We start from the raw sequence: 13,216 nt of genomic DNA, 5'->3' as shown, positions 1-13,216 counted from the left end.
CACACATATATATATATATATATACATATACATACATACATATATATATATATATAATATGTGTAGGAAAATAGATTGTAAAAATTGGTTGGTGGATTTAAGAACTTGCCCCCCCCCCCTCTCCGAAATATGTTCCAATGTCCCTGATTGTCCCTCTTATACAAATGACAGGTTCTGTGGTAACAAGTACGAGTCACATGACAACTCATTTGTAACTTGCACATTCATTGGGGTTACATTATCCTGCCAAATTCCGTGAACAAAGAAAAAGGAAGAGGGGAGTTGGTCTTCACCCCTGGCCCCTTGTTTGACAGTTCCACAAATAGAGCAGCGCTTGAGTCCATATCTGCGTTCGCCAAATTGAGCTTCCAGTTGTCGGACAGAAAATGTTGCAATTGAATGGTGAAGTGGGAAAAAGTAACTACATTGCCAATAATTTTTGTTTCCACCCCATATATCATCCCCCCCGGGGATAAAATTTATGAAGCAGAGAGGGAGACACAAGTATCCTAATTCACAGTAAAAATCTCAACTTTTAGATTCAACTCGTTTTGGTCAATATGAGGTAACGTATGTCACCTAATTTCTGACGTTGCAAAGTAAGGTTAAACTACATTCCATACTTAGAATAATGAAGTATTTTCTTTTTCTTTTTTAAATTTGGGTTAAATAAAGGCTCAGAAAATATAGTAACATAAGGTTTTAATACTTGACTTACAATAGATTGAAATTACAAGGTATGACAATTGAAAATCTGCGAAATCTCATTTGCAAAAGGTTTGATTTATTTAATTACTTTGCAACATCAGAAATTAGGTGACATACGTTACCTCATATTGACCAAAACGAGTTGAATCTAAAAGTTGAGATTTTTACTGTGAGTTAGGTTCATGAAGGACTTCCTAGGTGCCAAATTTCAGAATTTTTAAAGGGGACCCATCTGAGATATTTAACCCCGAAAACTGTCAAAATTCAATGAATGGCCATGTTTGAGTCCATGCTGTAAAAAAGGGGTGATATTTTATTTACAGACACCCTGCAGGTAGGTCTACACATGAAATAAAAATCAAGCCTTAGACTAAACCCCTTCATTAAAAAAATCGGGCTTAAAAATGCAATTTTTTAATTATTGTTACCCCAATTTCCACCATAATTTTCGTACTTACGATGCAATTTCAAGCAAAACATACCTGAATATCATAGGAAGTATACTTCATTAGCTACAAAATGAATTTTGTTTCAGGTCTCTAGCTTTAATGGTTTTTGAGATTAAGGTTTCTGTATACTGCTACATGAGCAAAAAAAACCATGCGCCATGTTGGAAAAATGGCTGCCCCAGGAGAACTAAAGACAATAATTTTTTTTGAACATTGGTTTTGATATCTAGAAACATGTAGCTACAAACGTATGGACTAAAAATGAAAATTTTAAAAAATGGTCATGCAACCACCATTGGATGATTTGGCATGGAATGACCCTTCTTGTTTATAAAAGAAGTTGTTCAAAACCATACTTTTTGAAGCTTTTAAAGGGAATCAACAGAATTAAAGTACTTTTCTCCTGCATGGGTCTTTTAATTTCAACTAACTTTTATGAAATTCCAAAAAACTTATTTTCGACAATGCATAGCTTTATAATTTGGTACAGGCCAAGGATGTTTCCTAAATGCTTAAGGTGAGGTGTGACAATTTCGCACCAGGCATGCATTTATTTAAAGTGCCAGTCTGGCCTCTTCAAAGGAAACAAAAGATCAGTTATTTTGAAGACTTAAAGCCTATAAGCCTATTGCCAGTACTCTCTAAAGTACTAGAAAAATATGTATTTTTGCAATCAATATATTATGTTGATGCGAACAACTTGTTACCTACAGTTCAGTCTGCGTTCCGTGCACGGCATATCACAGCAACAACATTAACAAAAGTTATAGATGTTTTCTTTGCGAAATTGACAATCGTAGTTCTACACTTCTCGTATTACTGGATTTTAGTTAAGCTTTCAACACAGTCGGTAAGACTCTCCTTTTTACGTCCTTTTCCTAAGGAATATATGTCGTAGGCTATATCGTTGGAAAGGTTATTGTATAAGAAATTCAACAACGTAAATCCCAAAGCGAGGAAAAATTACCTGGAGGAGGAAATCGATATAAACCGATGTTGTCCGGATATGTGTAATTGAACGTACTGAGGAAATTTTTCTATGATGAAGCACACATTTAGGGGTGAAATGAGTGCTAATGGAACTTAACCTTGTAGGCATTCCTCGTCCCCGTAAATGGTTGGTGGGGCTACCTTGAATGGTTCGTGGGGCTACCCAAGCATGGTTTTTGGAGCTAACGTGAATGGTTTGTGGGGCTACCTGTGCATGGTTTTTGGGGCTAACGTGAATGGTTCGTGGGGCTTCCCGTGAATGGTTAGTGGGGCTTCCCGTGAATGGTTAGTGGGGCTATCGTGAACAGAAAGTGTAAAAAGAAAAAGGTACTTACCCGAACAGATGCTGTCTGCAAACACGGTTTTGAACGATGCACTAAATTATTACTGGGGATAAACTTATTTTACACTATCTACAAGTTTTTGGAACCTGTTCTTTTTCATGCACCATACACATGCACAACGCACCGCGAACGCAAAGAAGCAATCACCACGGAGAACGCAAACAAGCAAAGCACATGCATTCACAACGCGGACACAAAGATGAGCCTGCAGTGTTGTTAACTCCCATCAGTTACCACCAAAAGGCAATAAGTACGTAAAGTAGAGTCTAGCCACAGTCCAACATGATGTGTTAATATCCGAACTCAAATACTATAAATTTGACTCACAACCGTAAGGTGGTTTGAATCCTATTTACTTAATAGAAAACATTCCTTCAAAATTCACCCTCACAGATCTCCGAAGCTGTAGTTTTAAAAGCAGGGATTCCACAGGGATCAATTTTAGGACCACTCCTTTTCACCCTCTACACCACAGACTTAAATAAGGCCATAATAAAATTTTTCACACCACATTTCTATGCTGATGATACACAACTGTATTTTTCGACTAGAGGTACAGCGCTAGAAAGTAGTATTTCCTCACTCAACACTGATTTAAATAATATTTACACATGGTGTACATCAAATGGACTTAAGATAAACCCTGAAAAATCACTTTATATGCTAATTGGAATGAAACAATCACAAAAAGTTTCTATTGTTGAACCAATTGAACTTAAAAATTAATAGTGAAACCATTCCATCTAAGAATTCAGCAAGAAAATCTTGGCTTGATTGTTAACAATACATTGACTGGACAGATCACATCAATGCACAATGTAAAAAAGCATATTTTATTCTGAAAAACCTCTACCGTTTCCAAGATCAACTACCTGCAGAATGTAAACTTAGACTAGTTCAATCTTTAATTTTTCCACTTTTTGGTTATTGTGACACTGTGTATGGGTCCAAACTTGTGAAAAAACTCAGTAGGAAAATTCAAATTGCACAAAATGCATGCATCAGATATAGTTGGCTTGGATAAACGTGATCACATCCTTCCTATCTTTAACAGACATAATATTTTAACAATGGCCAACAGGAGACTGCTGCACTATCTATCTTTTATTCATGATCTGCAAACTGAATGTAAACCTGCATACTTATTTGAAAAATTATGTAATCGCAACACAATTCACAGATACAGGACACGCTGTCACAACGATCTTGACATTCCTCACCATTCGACTACACTATATACCTCATCTTTTTCTATATCTGCCCCAAAAGCATGGATTGCACTACCAACAAATGTTAAATCCATAAAACTCAATAAGAGTTTCAAAATTAAATTGAAAGAAATGCTTCTACAGGAACAGCAGCAGAACAGTTGCACATACTAGAAGTAAACTGGCACTCAACAAATGACAAAACACTCATATTCAATAACTGTAACTATTGGAATTGTATTACTATCTTCAAATTATTATTATTATTTACTTAAGGGGAGGAGGGTCAATTACGCAACAGTTGTGCATTTATTTCAATATCATCAGAATGGGCACTGCTATTAAAACAAGCGATAGTTTATAACAAGAGAGCATGAATCTCTCCCCATTTGGCAAATGGAAACTGGTTTTCAAGTTGATTATTAAGCTAGCCACGATGTTTAAAAATATGATGAATACAACTTTTTAGAATCCCATGTATTCCGTATGCAGGAAAAAAAAACAACAACTTAAACTTCAAGTTACCGGCTAATCAAGTGGAGTTTTCAACCTTTCCGATAGACAAACAGTACTTCAAAGTGTCCTTTTCCCGTTGATATATATTTTAAGGCCATCAGAGGTTTTATGTTCCCAAGAGAACTAATAAAAAAATTCTCCCATAAGAATCAATGTTAAATTTCTCCCCGTCTGATTCAGCCATCGTGGCACAGACCTCTCTCCTCCCTTTGCAGCTTGCCATGGTTTTTGGGGGGAAGAGCAAGAAGACGTCTGTCTGCTAGTAAGTTGAGGAGAACAGAACTGCACCGCGTGTTCCTTTCCTTCAGAGTAAATAAAGATGCGATTCCACGAGTCCAGGTCAAGTCATGAAGCTCTGGAAAGCAGATAAGGGGGGAAGGGAAGCACACAGCAGGGAATAGATTTGAGGCAGTAAAGCAAATTATGAATAGTTTCTTGTAATTCCTTCAATGTACTTGAACAAGCCTGGAAAATGATGGGCAAAATACAGGAAAGGCGTGAAGTTACTATAATAATTATGTAATTCTTCATAGATTTGGTCAAAAAATGTCTTTGGGATAGAACATAAATTGTATAAATATATATTTGCATTATGTTCCATATTTATTTGATTTACCATTGTTTAACTATTGCAAATTAAAAACCAACTTATGTTTTTCTCGCCATTGCAATTTTTCATTTCTGTACAATACATATTAATCTTTGAGACGCCTCTGCCTTCAAAAGGATGATTTATTGGTACTAGGGTGAGAAATCAAATCATGTCTTTTGTTTAAAAGGTTTTTGAAAATTGTCTGAATAAATTATTTGGATTAATCTTGGATGCCCTCTGATTAAGGATGACAAATAGATGGGATTTTGTGTATTGAATATTTATTTTTAATTTCACACTGAACATACATTTATGCTGTGGCCAAATTGGAAATAAATTACTGCCAGTATGCTCATAAGCACAGGCCTGTCATTTGATACAATCCCCCCTTTTTTGAGGCGGGTGGGGGTTGATTTCTGAAATAATATATCTATTCTCATTCTCTCTCTTTTATCACCACTGAGAGAGAGAGAGAGAGTGATATATATATATATATATATATATATATATATATATATATACAGGGTGTTGCAAAATACCTGTTACAACGCTTGGGAGGTGATTCTACAAGTAAAAACAAGGAAAAAATGTCATGTGAAAAAATGTCGAAATCGGCACCGTTTTCGAGTGACAGGCGTGCGAAAATCGCCTCACACCATGTGTAAAGTACAATAACTCAAGAAGGAAGAAATATATCAATGTCGGAATAAAATAATACAAACAAAATCGTACCTGGTGAATACAATGGTGCATCAATTGAGGCCCAGTGTAAATTGCGCAAGGGGACTCTCAAAGAAAGTGGGGAATCCCCTGATGGAAAATACAAGAAATTTACTACTATCTTCTACATAATGTTGAGATCGGAATGTAGCCAGTAAAAAATGGCGACGTATGTCCACATGTCCCACTACTGCTGGGACACCGTCCCACACCCGGGAAATAGGAAAATAACTGCAAATCTCCTGTTGTACACGGTTCACATTGCGGTTTGAAGAAAAGAAACCAATTTGTCGCATGTCTCACTACTGCTGGGACACCATCCCAAATGGAAAAAAATACTGGAAAATCATAAAAAAAAGTTTTCAATCCCTTAATGTTGACACACTACTTTGCAGTACGAAAAACAAAAGTTAAACAATGGCCACATGTCGTTAGGCTGTACATATACTACAAGAGAGCTCCCCAAAGAAAGTGGGTAATCCTTGAAGGAATGAAGACGGAGAATGGCGAGAAAACGCACACAATGGCATGTAACATTTCCAGGCACAGCACATCTGGAAGGGATTCCACTGAGAAGCGCACAACCTCCGCACATGCAGATCGACGGTATGAAGTACAGCGATATCCAGCATCTTCACTCGTACCTTTCACTAAAGGACACTATGTGGTGCTGATAGGGGCTCACACAAACACCGGTATACTCAGAGACGTTGTTGAAAATGTCCGCCATTGACTTCAAGACAAAGATGGCATCGGCGAAGCACTGATTGTCTGGTACGTGCAAATACCTCTGGCATGTCACCAATTGTCCCAGCAGCGGCACTAACACGAGCAACGAGATCCTCAGCACTTTCCACAGGGGTTTCATACACGAGCCTTTTCATTTCTCCCCACACAAAGAAATCCAGTGGTGTGAGGTCGGGGGAACGAGGTGGCCACGGTAAAGGTCCACCCCTGCCAATCCAACGATCGCCGAAAATATCGTTGAGTAAGGCTCTGGCTCCCCGGTCGAAATGTGCGGGGGCGCCGTCGTGTTGAAACCAGATACGTTGTCTACCTGCCAGTGGCACGTTTTCCAAAAGTTCAGGTAATACGTCATGTAGAAACACCCGATAATTCCCACCACACAAAGTAGATGGCAAAATGTACGGGCCTATCAAGTGGTCACCTACTACGCCACACCACACATTCACTGCGAACCTATGTTGATGATGGCGCACAATGATTGCATGCGGATTGTCCATATCCCAGACGTGGCTGTTGTGGCTATTGAACATGCCGTCCCTGGTGAACATTGCCTCATCGGTCCACAAAACTATTGTTGGGAACTCTGGAATGGAAAGAGTTTGTTGCACGTACCATTGGCAGAAATCCATGCGTAGGGGAAAGTCCGTGGGCAGTATGTGGTGCACCTTATGCAATTTGTATGGGTGCAATCCCTCCTCTCGAAGAACGCGGAACACATTGCTATGGTGGGTTTGTTGAGTACGAGCAATGACACGTGTGCTGGTGTCAGGATGGTCTCGTATCGCGTCCAACACGTCCTCTTCAAATTGCACAGTGCGCACAGTGCGGGGTCTTCCACAATCCCACCTACGGGGTAGTAGAGATCCAGTTTCACGCAGTCGAGCATCAAGTCTTTGAAAGAGTGCATGTGCTGGTAATCGCCTATTGGGAAAACGTTCGTGATACAAACGACGTGCTTCACGGCTGTTTCGGTTTGCCTCTCCATAAACGAGATGCATATCAGCAAGCTCGTGGGTAGAGTACTCCACCATTGTCTTGTTCGAGAACTGCCCAGAAACAGGGGCACTTTCCCTCCGAGTGACGGATCACAACTACCGTGATTAGCACCCACGTAATGTCACACAGGTGTCCACGCAGTTGTTGCAAACCGAGAAAGAACACGGGAATACGTACTCTACGTACAGTATTCCTTAGCGCAATTCAACCATACACACACGCCAGACTAAACTCCACGCTGCGAGATGCAGAACAAGACAGGAAAAACAACGGTCGACTACAGTCTCTACGTAGTATCCACCAACACTAATATGTAACAGGTGACCTACACTCACAGCGCCTCTAGTGGAGCTTTCTGTACCAATTAGCTGAAATCAATCTGAGCGTAATTTGACGGCATAGCGTCATTTTCGAGTGAATTTCCTATTTCCCGAGTGTGGGACGGTGTCCCAGCAGTAGTGGGACATGTGGACATACGTCGTCATTTTTTACTGCCTACATTCCGATCTCAACATTATGTAGAAAATAGTAGTAAATTTCCTATATTTTCCATCGGGATTCCCCACTTTCTTTGAGAGTCACCTTGCGCAATTTACACTGGGCCTCAATTGCTGCACCATTGTATTCGTCAGGCACGATTTTGTTTGTATTCTTTTATTCCGACATTGATATCTTTCTTCCTTCTTGAGTTATTGTACTTTACGCATGGTGTGAGGCGATTTTCGCACGCCTGTCACTTCGAAACGGTGCCGATTTCGACATTTTTTCACATGACATTTTTTCCTCGTTTTTACTTGTCGAACCACCTCCCAAGCATTGTAACAGGTATTTTGCAACACCCTGTATATATATACAAATAATGAAGGAGACAGTAAACACTTACCACACGAATAGAAATAATTCAATATTTCGCGAACTGAGTCGCATTTTCAAGAAGGTAGATAAAAGATCGATGACACTGTGAGTAGAGGCACAGAATACTGACCATAGCGTCTCTACGGTCAGTGTTGCCAGAAACAGTTGAAAGGAAACACGAAATACTTTAGCCAGTGTTTACTGTAAGGTGGGTGGGTAGTTTCGGGGAGGAGACCTTACAGTAAACACTGGCTAAAGTATTTCGTGTTTCCTTTCAACTGTTTCTGGCAACACTGACCGTAGAGACGCTACGGTCAGTATGCTGTGCCTCTACTCACAGTGTCGTCGATCTTTTATCTACCTTCTTGAAAATGCGACTCAGATTGCGAAATATTGAATTATTTCTATTCGTGTGGTAAGTGTTTACTGTCTCCTTCTATATTTGTATTTATCCGCCCTTCTGGCACCATTTCTAACCCTATTCCTATATATATATATATATATATATATATATATATATATATATATATATATATATATAATGAGCGAGTACATTGTTGGCCATTGCGTAGCTACTTGTGCAATCAGCTACAATAAATAAATGCGAATATTAAAAAATTACTGCTGGTGTGCTTTTTGGCATCCTAATTTACTACCGGTATGCCATTCCGGCTCATAACAACCTAATTTGATCACTGCATTTATACCATTGAATAATTTTCTTTACATTTTGTACTTTCAAGCATACCATTATTCTGCAAAATTTATTTTCCATCATGGAAATTGTGGAGAATTATCAGGGTTCCAAGAAATACAATGATTATTTTTTACTTCGTACCAGATAATAATTGCACAACCATATTCAGGCACTGACCCACAAAGATATATGTGCACAAAATTGTTTCACAATTTTTCGTGTATTTGACATTGTGCTTTTAAATAAATAAAATGCACTTGATTGTAGCCACTTGTACGTCATCATAACAGGCGATTCCTTCAGCTAAGCGTGATAGTGACCCGGCTCCAGGTTCGATGGCTATTGGAAACATGTGACATGCTGGTTCTGATCCTATTTCATTCTGTAGGTCCAGTCCCGATATGCCTACCTGATACATTCAAATCAGAATTTCAGTGTCTCCCAACATTAATTAGGTTCTTTTGTAACAGATAACTAGTAGCCGGCGGCAAATGTAATAGTAGGCTAATTGTCCATTGCTGTTTTCATGACTGTTGCTAGCTAGCTCTGTCTGCTCAGGAAGGAATTGTTCTGACATTGATGCAAACAGCATTATCCTCTGCTTTCTTGGCGATCTTTTACAATTTGGTGTAAAACAAGCTGATTGATCACGATAGGAGGTATTTGGCCTACTCTTACATTTTCCGCTGGTTGCACAATCACCTTCAATGCAAATAGGATAGTTGGCCTTTAGTCTATTTGATTCATTTATAAGTATAACATTTTCACAATATTTAAGTTTGTATCCTCACTCATATCCACGTGACGTTTTACACGCTACTCTTAAACAGAGTTGTAGAAAGGATATATTCATAGATTTTTTTTCTTTCTTCAATTTATTTCTGTCCTACATCTCGGTGTATGGAAATCACAAATCTTAAGGTTAGTCCTAAATATATCAAGCATATCTTGTTGCATAATTTCACAGAAACAGGCGGACAATGTTTAGCAATCACTATTGTAATCGCTTGATCTTCTTATGTAGAAGATGTGCACATTTCAATTTTGTTTAAAATTGTCAATGAAAGTCTTTGAAACATATTGTATAAACATGTATGGGTAAAAGCCACGGTAGAGCATCTGACTGTCACGCGGGAGACCCGAGTTTGATTCGCAGGCTGGGTGACCAAGGGTCGAAATTTTTCCGGTCTTGTCCCACATAAAGAAGCTCTGGGGCTCACTCAGTCTCAAATCAATGGGTACCTGGGGGTAGTGGCCAAAGCGTGGTGCTGATCACAGCAAATAGCCGAGATCAAGAATGCATGGGGCCTTACCCCCACATTCCCTAAATGTGTCTTCATGGCACAGTGCTATACTGCTATTTGATGTTTTCTGTGCAAAAGTACCATATTGTGTTGCCAGAAAGTTCATATCTTCGCAAGAGAAAAAAGTATCTTTATTTGTATCTGTCACATGAAACAGACATTTGTGATAATTGTAATTTAGAAAATAATAACTATTTTCGAAGTTATTGTATTTTTTTCATTAGAATCTTGTATTCTAAGCACGTAACCAGGGAAAGGGCTAAGGGGGCTGAAGCCCCCCCCCCCGAAATCCCATAAATATCTATTTTAAATAGTGTATAGTGGTAATTTATTTTACATCCCTAGCCGGATTAAGCATTACATCAAAAAACGTTTAGTGTATAATAGAGGAACCAGGTTATATTTTTATATTCTACCATTTAATCCAAAGAATAAATTGATCCACAGCTCTCAAAATGTATCTCTAGCTTCTTCATGAGAGGTCACACACACAATATAAACTTTATGAGCAAAATTTGGCCATAACTTTTAAAGCCCTTTATTAACGGTATGTTGTAAAAGTTAATAACAAAATACAATAACTATGAATTTCAGTACACTCACTGTACACAATGTAAGAGAAATAATGGACAACACTTGTGTTGGATATTTACTCATTCGATGGATCGAGTAGCAAAGTCTCTCCATTTATTATAATAATAATAATAATAATAAATTTGGATTAAATTTTTTTTATTTTTAATAGCTTATAGTAGTTATTATTGTAAAATGACAATTAAAGCCATGGTAATAATTATTATTGTCATTGTTATTTCTACTAATCAAGTATTATCAGTGGCCTCCCCCCTCTAAAAATATTTCTGACGACACCTGTGCTGAAGGGATGAGACCCCCCAAAATAAATCTTTGCTACAGGCCTGCAGTATTCTATATCTGCCCATTACAGTACATTTCTAGACAGCATCACCTGTATATGGGGATGTTCCTGGGTAAAGCAAAAGAGAATCGTCCTCTCGAAGGTGGAAAAACTTCTGGTTTTGGCCTCTAAAACCTTTTTTTAGCCGAAACAGAAAAAAACTTATTTCTTCCTTTGGGGCCGTCTATACACCTGCCAAGTTTCATTAAAAATGGAGGGGGACACAGGGGTCAGATCCCCACTTCAATTTGTCCTCATCTTATTTGAGGGGCGTTTTGCACCCCAAAACTTTTTTTTTTTTTTTAGCCAAAACACAAATTTCTTCATTTGGGTCCCTTTATACATCTGCCAAGTTTCATGGAAATCAGAGGGGGACACTTAGACAACCTCCCTTGTCAGTGGAATTTATCAACATGTATTCTCGTGCCTCATCATCATCCTGGGTGAGTTCCATAGGTAATATAAATTTCCTCGTGCATATAGCACAATGCCATGAAGGCACATGTAGTGGTGTGGCCCAACACATTCTCGATCTCGGCTATTTTTCGGGTGATGTGATCAGCACCATGTGGCATCATATCATCACTCATCCCCATCTTCGCAAATTAGCCAAAAGTAGCACAAAAAGCAAAGTAAAATAAAGCATATCAATCAATCAATATATACCTACAGTGCTTTATATCGTGTGTGTGTGTGTGTGTGTGTGTGTATATATATATATAACTTGCGATTCTGAAGTCACAACGAATTGAGAAGGCCTGGAAACCTATAATTCCGTAGTTAATAATCGATAGTTTACAGGTTGACTGAAGAGCAGGTTTTGCTGACTAGGCAATCGAGACTGAGATGACTGTTTGAAAATCGATACCAGACTTTAGCCTCCTTTGCGGAATGATCAGCACAGTGAGCTACGAATACAGAGGTCCTGGGTACGAATCCCAGTTCGGACATTGATGTTTGTGTTTTGTCCAAATGAGAGAAGCTGAGAATTTAGTAAAAGTTGAGAAAATGGTGAATGACGGGGTATGCCACCATGTAGGGGTATTCCTTTTATTAAAGATAAAAAAGGTGGGTAGGGTATCTGACTGCCATGCGGGATATCCGGGTTTGATTCCCGGGGTGGATGATGTAAGGTCGGATTTAAAGAATAGCCTAAACCATAACTATATTATTATTTGATTTATTCACACATATAAAAGGAGTAAAGTTAATTCCTTTCATTCCTCTAATGTCCCAGGGTGCCCACAGGATTTTTCTCAGCTGGGGGGAGGGGGCAGAGTAGGATTTCATGTCTTCACGTTCAGTCGGTAGGAACAAATATTTTACCTATACTATTAAGTATTATTAATTTACAAATCATAAAATTGTAATTGAATTCAAAATACCTTGCCATTGTTGACAAGTTCATATTTTAGTCCCAATATTTAAAACAAAAACATTTATCACTTTCTTTGATGAACAGTTCGTTGTCTTTTTGTACTTTTTCACAATGCACAGATATCAAACAGAGACCACTTACTCTGCTCTCCTTCATGGTACCTCTGATCCATGTTTTTACACGCTGAAAGGTACTGTAAAAAAAAGTAATTCAAATTATAGAGACAGGAGAACGAGCCAAACATCAACACGAGACCAAGACTCACTGTTCGAGAATGTTGGTTTCGGCTAATTCTTCAAAAGCCACACAATTCTGATTGACCAACTATCCAACGAGATGAGAGTGTCGAACAGTGAGTTTCGGTGTTTTTTGTCTTGATAGAAGCATGTCTCTTCTTTGGTCTCATCTTGAAAGTCATGGCAAAAGTAAAGTTCCACATACCTGTAGCACTGTGCCATGAAGACACATGTAGGGGATGTGTGGGGTAGGGAGGGCCTCATATATTCTCTATCTTGGCCACTTTGAAGGTGGTGTTATCAGCACCACATTCCGGTCGCCTTTACCTCCCATGGTTTCGTGGACAAGGCCGGAAAAAACTGTAATGTAGAACGAGAGAACTCTTGAAAATTGAGATGGGACCGAGAACGAGCCAAACATCGACACGAGACCTGAGAACTCCATGGGATTGGTACAAGTATGTCACATCTCAAAATTCAAAATTAGCATAAGAAAACTCTTGAAAATAACGACGCACGTATTGTCAATGTCAGATTCTGATGTAAAATATTTCTCCACT

At 38.7% G+C, this 13,216-nt stretch overlaps 1 protein-coding gene across 1 annotated transcript in view; it reads left to right on the top strand.

Annotated features, from left to right (window-relative positions):
* LOC145983758 (cyclin-dependent kinase 17-like) overlaps positions 1-13,216 on the top strand; it is a 147,236-nt gene that overhangs the window by 20,483 nt on the left and 113,537 nt on the right. The window lies entirely within an intron of this gene.

This window comes from Lepisma saccharinum, chromosome 2, assembly GCF_977018435.1.
Source record: "Lepisma saccharinum chromosome 2, izLepSacc3.1, whole genome shotgun sequence".
NCBI lineage: Eukaryota > Metazoa > Arthropoda > Insecta > Zygentoma > Lepismatidae > Lepisma > Lepisma saccharinum.
Note: the sequence above shows the minus strand (reverse complement) of the source record. Positions and strands in the feature narration are given on the sequence as shown.